This window comes from Chanodichthys erythropterus, chromosome 7 (genome assembly GCF_024489055.1).
Source record: "Chanodichthys erythropterus isolate Z2021 chromosome 7, ASM2448905v1, whole genome shotgun sequence".
Classification (NCBI taxonomy): domain Eukaryota; kingdom Metazoa; phylum Chordata; class Actinopteri; order Cypriniformes; family Xenocyprididae; genus Chanodichthys; species Chanodichthys erythropterus.
In genome coordinates, this window is record NC_090227.1 from 28,134,418 (window position 1) to 28,146,594 (window position 12,177).

Below are 12,177 nucleotides of genomic sequence, written 5' to 3' on the forward strand. Positions count from 1 at the left end.
TAGACATGCACACAGTGCCAGACTTTACTCTCTGAATGCACCCCTGACCTCTGTGCACTGAAACTTAATTGGTCAGTGCTGGTGTGAGATTTGTAAGGGTGCTGTTTGTTTCTGTAAGGAGTGTGAGGGTCACGGATTAGTTCCTGTTCCTTAATAAAGCACAGATTGTGCTTAGAGAGAGTAACAAGTTCGACCAAGGACGCAAGGAATGGTGTGTTTACCTCTAGATAGGCAACTCAACACAATCCTTTGTTTTGTTTTGTTGTTTTTTTTGTTTTGTTTTTGCCTCTGCCTCAGATGCTGCCTTTCTTATTATCAGGGGTGCACATAAGAGGCACGCATACACAGTAAAAATAAACAATGCACACCAGAAAACATGGAGGGAAGTGCTTTAGGGTGCGTTCACATTTGTAGTTTGGTTCATTTGGTCCGGACCAAAGCAGAAAAAAAACATTTAGTCCTGGTCCGATTAGCGTTCAGATTGGCAATTTTATCACCGGACCAAAAGATACCGAACCTTAAGACATGGATACATTCACAACGTGATTGGCCGGATTTTATGATGTATTGCCTATTTTGAGACGGAACTTACCGAACATCCAAAACAATGCTGTTTGCTGAGGTAAATGCGCTCGTTGTGTGTGCGCGTAGCGGTGCGTAGCCTGAATGTAATGGTATTTTGGCAAGCTGGTGAAGAGCTTATAAAATGTGTAAAGTAGTCAAAACAGCGGCGGGAATCCATCCGTCATACACACAAACGATCTGCTGCGTGGAGACGCGCGTCTGATGCCTGTGATGGCGAGAAAAACCGACATGCGTGAGGATTCTGTCCTTTTTAGGGTCTCGTCTTCCTGTTTTTGGTTCGGTTACATGTCTTTGGTCCGTGTTGTGTTCATATATCATTCGAACCGCACCGCACTCATCTTTTCAGCGGTCTCGGTTCGAATGGCAGCGTTCACACATGTTCAAATGAACCGTACTAACCGAGCAGTCGCACCAGGGTTCGTTTTAATCGAACCATACATGACAAGTGTGAACGCACCCTTATAGAGTAGGCTACCTACATTTTTGAGGACCGTTTATAGGGACATGTTTACTTACTGGAGGAGGATTTTTCTCCATCTCTGGTAAGATTGGTAAGAAGTGTATTCTTTAATTATTAGGTGTGTAACGGATCGCAGTTAATCAGTGATGCGTACAGATAAGGTCCAGTGGTTCGGCACGAATGTGATTCGCAGATTAACTGCTAAATTTAACCATCATAGAGTTAAAGTTTATCATTTGGGCGTGTTTTGTCTTGCCAAATAACACATTCAAATGATTTTAAAAGCGGAAAAAGAAACATAAAAGCTGTTATCTGTGCACACAGCCTCACACCCCGAAACGCGCGCACACAGAGAGAGAGAGACAGTCAGACATTGCTCGAACACCAAATTAATTCCTCTTCCGTGTTTACTTGCACTTGAACAGACACATATACACAAAATTATGTCAAAATACCTGTCTCGGCCAGTATTCTCTCGAATATGTCATAAGTGAACAGTTGAGAAAGAAACCAGATGTGCGTCACTTATTCAGTCCGTGCTTTCTTTCTTAAAGTGACAGCAGCCTAATATTCTTGCTGTTGTCTGTGTCATTAATGTTAGTAAAAAAAAATCATTATCATCATCTACCATGTTCGAGAGAAAAGAAGATAGTGAGGAGAGCAGTCAGGAGGAAAGTGATGAGGACCGCTTTTAGGATAAGTGTGTCGTAATAGTCGTAGGATAAAGTGTGAGTACCAAGCAACATCTCCAGGTGCTCCCTTGAGAACCAGACCAAAAGTTATGTGCACCCCTGCTAATGATGGACAAAACACATACTGTATGTCTGACATTCATTGGTCAAACTCCATTTAAGCTTGATATTAGTAGAACAATTTTAATAATATAATAATGACATGCAAAAATTCATTCTGCCCATGTCACATGGGCAGGTCACACGTCACACAGAATGGAGCTTGCGCATCAAGGGTGAAGAATGTTACTGCTTTACTAAACAAGCAAGTTGTGCACACTGTTATTTTTACATTTAGTAAAACTACAGAATTTTTATATCAGTATGAATACATGAATAACAGCAGTAAAACGCTTAAACGGTGACCACTGCCAGAGTCACCTGCAAGCAATAAGCAAAAGGGTGCATGAAACTAGCTGAAAGACTTCGGTATCTCAATAGTGCAGCTTTAACTCTGGCAAATATTGATGTGGTGCTTTATTAAACAATACTACAGGGCCCATTCTTTGTCCTTAGGTAATTTCCATGCCTGAGGAGCTAATTGTAATGATCTGTGAAACCATTCAAATTGAACAGCCCTCTTGCACAGAGAGAAGAGAATTAGTTTTAATTTAGGTGTAATGAAATATTGATGAGTATATATTGTGTTCTATGTGCTGTGTTAAAGAAAGAGCCAGCATTCATGACTGCCAGACCTTTTAGATCATTAGGAGCAACATGTTATTCTCATTACTGAGCTGTATGGTAATTAGTCATTAATATGTAAAGGGCCTGTAACAATCCTCTGGAGCTTTTATAATGGTAAAATGAGTAAGACAGCAACGTAGAACCAGTCAAATAAACATGCACACTTGAAGTACCAGCAGCCCCTCCTTTAGATGTAGTAGTAGATGTGCAATAAGCATAACTTCAATTGGCAGTTGTGCAAGGCATGCGCCCATGTGTAAAATCGATTGGAGAACAAAGGCTGCAAAACCTGAAACATGATCGTGTAATCATCTACTTTTACCTCATTGAGTGTTGCATTTCTTTCTCTTTGACTCATTAAATTGCCAAGCCCCATATAAGCTATAGGATGGATTTGTAGCCATTACATGTACATTACAAATCCCAAAGTTCTCCTTTATTAGTCTTCTTGTTGCTGTCAAGAGTAATGACATTCCACCTTGGGAATTTCTGGCAATCAGGAAAGGGAAAGCAGGGCCTCCATGCCAACCTGAAGAATATTTGACAGAATGATACACCTTTTACAAAAAAGAGAGCAATTTGTTTTGAAATGTTGTAGATTAGAGAGATGCTTACAAAGCAGAAATCACCAATAAGATGCTAGCATGTTCTTGGTGGTTGCTAGGGCGTTGCCGTGTGGTCACTAAGGTTGTTTTGAGAGCAGTATTTGGCTGCAAAAATGCTGTGTGTATTTGTCTTCTGTTGTGTGTACATAACATTTATTTTGACCTACGACCAATTGACCTTTTGACCAATTTAATGATCAAAATTCAACCTTGCTGAATAAAAGTATTTTCTTCTTTTAAAAAAACAAAAAAAAGATAGAGAGAGAGACCCCAGTTCTATAGTGGACATCTATGGAAGCCCGTTTCCGCCACTAAAAAAAAAAAAAATAGTAATTGTGATTTTTTTTTTTTTTTTTTTTTATCTCAGAATTCTGACTTTTTTCTCACAATTACGAGTTATAAAGTCAGAATTGTGAGATATAAACTCGCAATTGCATTATATAAAGTCAGAATTCTTTTTTTCCTCACAATTCTGACTTTATAACTCGCAATTGTGAGAAAAAAGTCAGAATTCTGAGACAAACTTGCAATTGCGTGATGTAAAGTCACATTTATGACTTTTTTTCGCAATTATGACTTTTTTCTCACAATCGGAGTTATAAAGTCAGAAATCTGATATATAAACTCGCAAGTGCGTGATATAAAGTCACAATTCTGACTTTTTGTCTCGCAATTCTGACTTTTTTTCTCACAATTGTGAGACATAAACTCACAAATGTGTGAAACTTTTTTCTCGCAACTGTGAGTTTATATCTCAGAATTGTGACTTTATGTCATGCAATTGCGAGTTTATATATATATCGGATATATAAACTCGCAATTGCCTGATATAAAGTCACAATTCTGACTTTTTTCTCACAATTGTGAGATATAAACAATTGTGTGAAACTTTATATTTCAGAATTGTGACTTTATATCATGCAATTGTGAGTTTATATATCGGAATTGTGACTTTATAGCTAGCAATTATTATAGAAAAAAGTCAGAATTGTGAGATATAAACTCACAATTGCAAGATAAAAAGTCTGAATTCTGAGATAAAAAGTCATATTTTTATTTTTTATTTAGTGGTGGAAATGGCTTCCATAGACATCTGCTTTTGTATTCCACAGGAGAAAGTAACAAAGTAAGTCATACTGGGGTGCATTTTTCCAAAACCAACTATTGTCGCAAGTTCCGACCTTGATTAGCTAACAATGCTTTTGGGAAATGCAAAAAAAATGTTGCTTTCAGTCAGATATGCCTATGAAAAATCACTTGTGGGATGCCAGTGTTAACAAAGCCTTATATTCAATTCAGTCAATGTTAAAACAGCCATAAAAATTGTTCAGCATTAACCACAAAGAGCAAAACAATACCACTGGCTAATTTATTATGCCCTTCAGAAACACTACCAGGCCTCCAGCACTGCCTTCAATATGACCACTTGATAGATGATGTTCTGTCAGCAACTACTAGTTCCACTGGTTTCCTGGTACCAGGACCATGACTATATGACAGAACATTAACCGAAACCTCCCACCCGGATACACACACCCTCACACAAATTCAAAGTCATACACATAAGAAAACATGTAAGACAGAATAACACACACATGTGCTAATGGCTCATCTGTTGGTCATTTAGCATCAACGGTAATTATTATAGCAGGCTAGCAGGACCATGAGCACACGACCCACCCTGACGTTTGTTTTAAGCAACACTATTGTGCTTATTTCGGACCAAATCGGGCAGAAAGGAGGGTGTGTGTGTGTGTGTGTGTGTGTGGAAGCTAAAACATTTACAGATGGCGTTAGTACTGCCTCATCAAGAGCTAATCACGCAAACATGGGGCCGCCGTAGATACACTTCCCAAAAGCCCAAGAGTGGCGTGTGTATTTATGCCCACAGATTTGTGACTGTACACTGCATGTGCCTCATTGTGTGTGTTTGAGTGTGTAGGTGTCAGAGGCAGGACCACACGGAATATGAGCCAGCAGAACTCCACAAAACCCTACGCTGATTTGGAATGCCAGACATTCACATCTATCTATCTTAAATTTATTTATTTATTTTTTGGTTACACTATTTTAAGGTGTCCTTGTTACAGTGTAATTATATATTTAAGTACCGAGTAATATTTAACTACATGTACTTAGGGTAATTAGGATTAGGGTTTGGTTGAGGGTTAGCTGCATGCAAGTATGCATACTTTATAGTTATTACTATAGTAACTACATATAACATTTGTAACGACTGTAAAATAAATTTTTTTGTTGATTTATTTGTTTTATTTTATAAGTTGCATATACCTTATGCCACAGTAGCTGGGTCTTCTGGATCTTGTTTCTTTATGAACATGATGTACACATGGAAGGGTGAATAAAGGAAGCCTGAAGTTACTGTCAAATCGAACCGGCCAGTTCTGAATAGAACTCCTTATTAAAAACTTGAAAAGTGACATACATACATGCATACATACATACATACATAATACAACCTAAATTCCGGAAATGTTGTGATGTTTTTTTTTTTAATTTGAATAAAATGAAAACTAAAAGACTTTCAAATCACATGAGCCAATATTTTATTCACAATAGAACATAGATAACATAACAAATGTTTAAACTGTGAAATTTTACAATTTTATGCACAAAATTAGCGAATTTCTAATTTGATGCCTGCTACAGGTCTCAAAATAGTTGGGATGGGGGCATGTTTACCATGGTGTAGCATCTCCTCTTCTTTTCAAAACAGTTTGGAGACGTCTGGGCATCGAGGTTATGAGTTTCTGGAGTTTTGGTGTTGGAATTTGGTCCCATTCTTGCCTGATATAGGTTTCCAGCTGCTGAAGAGTTCATGGTCATCTTTGACGTATTTTTCTCTTGAAAGATCTGGACTGCAGGCAGGCCAATTCAGCACCCAGACTCTTCTACGACGAAGCCATGCTGTTGTAATAGCTGCAGTATGTGGTTTTGCATTGTCCTGCTGAAATACACAAGGCCTTCCCTGAAATAGACATCATCTGGAGGGGAGCATGTTGCTCTAAAACCTTTATATACTTTTTGGCATTCATGGTACCTTCCAAAACATGCAAGCTGCCCATACCTTATGCACTTATGCAGCCCCATACCGTCAGAGATGCTGGCTTTTGAACTGAATGCTGATAACACGCTGGAAGGTCTCCCTCCTCTTTAGCCTGGAGGACACGGCGTCCGTGATTTCCAACAAGAATGTCAAATTTGGACTCATCTGACCATAGAACACTTTTCCAGTCAATTTTAAATGAGCTTTGGCCCACAGGACACAACGGCGTTTCTAGACCATGTTCACAATTGGGTTCCTTTTTGCATGATAGAGCTTTAGTTGGCATCTGCAGATGGCACGGCGGATTGTGTTTACTGACAGTGGTTTCTGGAAGTATTCCTGGGCCCATTTATTAATTTCATTAACACAATCATGCCGATGAGTGATGCAGTGTCGTCTGAGGGCCCGAAAACCACAGGCATCCAATATAGGTCTTCGGCCTTGTTCCTTACGCACAGAGATTTCTCCAGTTTCTCTGAAACTTTTGATGATGTTATGCACTGTAGATGCTGAGATTTGCTAGATGTTCTCCCAGCTGAATCTTTTCAAAAATTTCTTGCTTTTTCCGCCATTTGTTGCCACTGTGCCAACTTTTTTGAGACCTAGCAGGCATCAAATTTGAAATGTGCTCATTTACTGGATAAAAGTGTAAAATTTCTCTGTTTAAACATTTGTTATGTTATCTGTTCTATTGTGAATAAATTATTACCTTGTGTGATTTGAAAGTCTTTTAGTTTTCATTTTATTCAAATTTAAAAAATGGTTGGGAACTTTTCTGAAAAAAACAACAACCTGAAAATAGATTTTAATTTTAATGATCTTGTAATGATTTGTTAATCTGATTGCCTTCAGCTATTAATAAAAGTATAGTGCTCATGGTTCAGGTTAATAAATTGAAATTGGCCTTCTGAAAAATCCAGCATAAACCATCATGAATTCCATGTTGGTCAAGGCTGGTTTATGATGGTTAGAGCTGATAGTTAGGGTCTAGCTAACGGACCAGCATACAATATTGGGTTAAAAACAACCCAAGCTGGGTTGAAAATGGAGAAACCCAGCAATTGGGTTGTTTTAACCCAGTGGTTGGGTTAAAAGTTTGCCCAACATGCTGGGCAGTTTTATATAACTCAACTATTGTTTAAAAATTACTATATGTCTGGCTCAAAATGAACCCAAAATAGGTTGGAAATTAAAAATCAGACACATTACGAGGCTACAATAATAATCAAAAGGTGAACATTTATTAATAAGCAATTTAATAAATGTTTATTGTTTAATTATTATTCATTAAACATGAATTAATGTTCATTTCCAACATACTTTGGGTTAATTTTAAGCAAGCAATATTGCAATTTTTAAACAATAGTTGAGATAAATAAAACTACCCAGCAAAAACTATCTAACTGCTGGGTTAAATCAGCCCATTCACTGAGTTAAAACAACCCAATCACTGGGTTTGTCCATTTTCAGCCCAACTTGGGTTGTTTTTAAACCAGCATTTTTTAGTGTATAGTTATGATGTTCACAAGAAAATCCGAGGTGGTGTAGCTGGTCCACACGCATTCCCGCTTCCCATGCTGGGGACCAGTAAACCAGCATCCCATGCTGTGTCCAGCATGCAAAACATACCTTATGCCGGTTACCAGCAATGCTGTATTTTTCATCAGGATTGGCCTTGTGAATTGTGTGAGATGGCGTTCTCCTTTTCTTTGGCCTGTCTGAGCCCAGCTGTGAGCACAAGTCCCTGTGCAGACGTTCACCAGTGTTCCCCTCAGGCTTGCTCCTTTATTCAAGTCAGCCAGGACCTTCTGACTTCTGCACAGCTGCCTGTAATGGACCCTCCAAATCTGGCTACTATCAAAGGACTAATTAGGGGCATGCATATTGACAGGTGCTTAGGAGGTAAAAAGAGTCTGATTTGTGTGTTTATTGTGTGTTCGGGTGCAAGTTGAGGTGGTCAACGTTTTCTTTCTTTGAAGATAAAAAAAAATATATTTAATTTTTTTTTTTTTTGTAATTTGAAATGTCCCCCAGACTATCCCCAAATGGGATGCATTCAAACATTTCCAGTCTCCATGTGAAAGATAGAAGGTTTACGACTGCCTCATTAGTGTTTGCATTTAGCCAGGCTCCTCTGGATCGCCTTAAGTGATTGAAACACTTTACTCTAATAGGACTATTATAGACACAGTAAAGAAATAACAACATGTTTGTGTACTGTGCATTCATGAACAAGCTCACTTTGGCCCTCTCACATAGTTTCTCATTCTAAGCCAATGTCAATATTATTTTGTACATTTACATGCACATTATTCAGTTTGGCCGTCTAATAAATCATTCACATGTGTTTTTTTTTTTTTTTTAATCTGAGAAACCATAGCCTTAGTCCCTTGTTCTCACACTTTTCTCTAAAACAGTTGTTCTGTTCTGTTTTAGATCAAGTAAGCAGAATCCTCACACCTGAGACCAGGTTCTTCCTGAAAAAAATAAAATAAAATTAATTACTGTTTTTCATCTACCACTTTTAAAATTGCATTAATTGTATAATTGTGGTATTTATGGATACCATGGTCATTTTTGTATGAAATGATATTCCCTCTTTTTTTTTTTTTATGAAATTTTCTGATTATTCAGAAAAGAAAAAAAGTAAATTGTAATTATTCTTTGCTTCTATTCACCAATATAAGTTCTTGGGATATTTCCTTGGTCATGTGACATAAAGTCTACGGTAAAGGATGCAACATCTAAACACAAACACAATAGCTTTGTCATGTGTCATGCACTGTCGACTCTACATACAATATATTTATGCCTACACCCATAAATATTTGACATGGCGTTCACATTTTTGCCATGTGAAGTAAATGTACGTGACTTTGAGAAAGTTCTGGAGCCTTCTTTTCCAAAAGAAATCACAATACTGTTTATAGAGGGGGGAAAAAAACATCCTAAACTTTAGTTTGGTGAAACTACTTCAAAATGACCAAATTAATAGATGAAACAAACTCATTGTTCAGAATGTTTATAAATGATGATGATTATTAAATTTCCTCTTCTAGACAGGTTCCTAGATCCATTTCAAAAACATTCTGGATTTTTATATTTTTTATTCATTTTTTTTTACTTTTTTTTTTTTTTTACTTTTTTGGGTGACTTACTGGGCAATGTGATTTTAATGTGAAATAAACACTTTTTTTTTTTTTTTAGAACTGTGAGCCTAAATATTTCATTTTATTTAGATGATCATGACAAACCAGTTTACAGATTTTTACTAATTTATTGACTTTCGTTTTCTGTCTTTTGCATCACAACTCTTTGCTATCTCTAATCCAGAGTGAGAGTCACACAGGAAGTGTGTGTTTATTTGGAATGGACTTCTCTATTTACTGTGCCTGGAAGCTTCACCGCAGGATGCTCAAATGCAGCTGTTTGCTTTGTTTGTAAGTGACTGTGTATTATTGTATCATTTTAATGTTCCACATACCTGCTCAAGCTTTGAATGTGTGGGGGGAGGCGAAACGTAAGTGTGCCTGTATGTATTTTAGGAGGGATGGCCAGGATATTGTGTGTTCTTTGGGGTCAGAAACGGGTTCAGGTAATTTGCTGCAGCTGAAGTTAAAACCAGCACCAGATCTGAATGACAAATCTCTACAAAGCTGCAGGAAATCAATTAGCACCCTCAGGAACTAACCTTCAATGCTTTTTATGCTTGAAAATTGCTCTCTCTGTCTCTCTCCTTAGTTGTCCTAATTTCTATATCCCCATTCCAAACTTAGATCTAATTCCCTCATTTTTTCCCCCACGTGTGACATATACCTCTTAATACATCATCATTCTGTCTGCAAAGAATGTCTTGTTTTCCACTTACTACAGTAGCATTGTGTGTGTGTGTGTGTGTGTGTGTGTGTGTGTGTGTGTGTGTGTGTGTGTGTGTGTGTGTGTGTGTGTGTGTGTGTGTGTGTGCTTTTGTTTATATTGCATTGTGGGGACCAAATGTCCCCATGATGTAATATAAACCTGAGTTCACCTACATCGTGGGGACCAGCCAGCGGTCCCCACAATGTAAATGGGTTTATAAATCATATAGAATGAGTTTTTGTGAAAAAGTAAAAGTTTGCACAGTTTCCTGTGAGGGTTAGGTTTAGGGGTAGGGGCAGGGTAGGGGGATAGAATGTACAGTTTGTTCAGTGTAAAATGCATTGAAGTCTATGGAAAGTCCCCACAATTCACAAAAACAAACATGTGTGTGTGTGTGTGTGTGTGTGTGTGTGTGTGTTTGTGTTGGGAGTTCAGGTATACCCTACGTTATAGGGACAAAACAAAGATGGCAATATCCAAAATCCTTGTCCTTGTGAGGACATTTTTTGGTAAAGAACTTAGAAATCATACCAAGTGATGTTTTTTGAAAATGTAAAATTGCAGAAAGTTTTCTGTGATTGGGTAGGTTTAAAGGGATAGAATATTCAGTGTAAAAATCTTTATGTCTATGGAATGTCCCCATACAACAAGAATATATGTGTGTGTGTGTGTGTGTGTGTGTGTAGCACTAACTTCAGGTGGCACTCTAACTGACCATTCACAGACCATCTGATGAATATTACACTCTAAAAATGCATTCTCAAAATGTCATGTAATGATTGGCTAACATTATCCAATTTCCAGGAGTAGTGCAGGTTTTCATCAGGCTGCCATGTTTCAAGTTATTAAACTGGAATTGCTAAAGTCTGCAAGGTTCATGTCATCCAGTCTTTAAAATATATGGGCTGTGTGCCATCCAGAATTGAACTGAGAATGCCTTTTATATTCAAATTTCATTTCCTCAATTTGAACTGAATTTGAACTGAGGTTGCAAACCAGATCTAAGTGCAGAATTTTAATTTGAATGTAAAAAAAAAAGGAAAGTTGAATTGGAATTTAAAGAAATAACTGACAAAAAATTTGAAATCAAAAGTTTAAAAGACTTGAAGTTAGACTTGACTAAGATAGATAGATGGATGGATGGATAGATGTTCAATTTTAATATTATAAAGCGACGAGAATATTTTTGGTGCACCAAAAAACAAACAAACAAAAAAAAAAAAACGACTTATTTAGTGATGGCCGATTTCAAAACACTGCTTCATGAAGCATAAATAGCATGATTCAGATCGCGTGTCAAACTGCCAACGGCTGAAATCACGTGACTTTGGCGCTCTGAACAGCAGATTCGATACACTGATTCATTTATGATCCGATGCTTCCTGAAGCAGTGTTTTGAAATTGGCCATCACTAAATAAGTCGCACCAAAAATATTCCCGTCACTTTATAATATTAATATTGAACCTGATTGTACTCACATGAACTGATTTAAATATGTTTTTAGCACCTTTATGGATCTTGAGAGAGGAAATGTCATTGCTCCCTATGCAGGCCTCACTGAGCCATCAGATTTCAACTAAAATATCTTATTTTGTGTTCTGAAGATGAACAAAGGTCTTACGGGTGTGGAACAGCATGAGGGTCAGTAATAAATGACAGAATTTTCATTTTTGGGTGTATAAACAGGAAAAAACATTTAAAAAACTGGACGTTTTGAATGTTTGGAGAACATTCAGAAATAACTTTTCGTAACTTAATGGGAACATTAGCAAATGTTCTATTTTTGTAAGCCGGGATTTTAATATTTAACCAGACCATTTTTAGCCAATATAAGCTGCAATGTAGAGCAAACTTGTGAATAATGTGCTTAAGTGTACTTAAGTAAGTGTATGTTTATCTGTTTGAGTGCACAGCAGCAATAACACGTCCCTGTGTTGACTGAAAGGTAAATTAGTCTGTTGTCTGTATCTCCTTACATCTTTACCACATCAGCACCACTGTGAATGACTCATTATATGTTTGTTTTCACTGCACATGGTCTTTGTTAGACACCAGACACAAACCAGAGTGAATTAGTCTGTTGTTTTGTTTATTTGTGGGAACAAGGGCTAAACACATAGACCAAACCACATGTGGTGAAATCGCTGTTTGTGTTCTGATCCAGATATCAAGCCTGTTGAAAG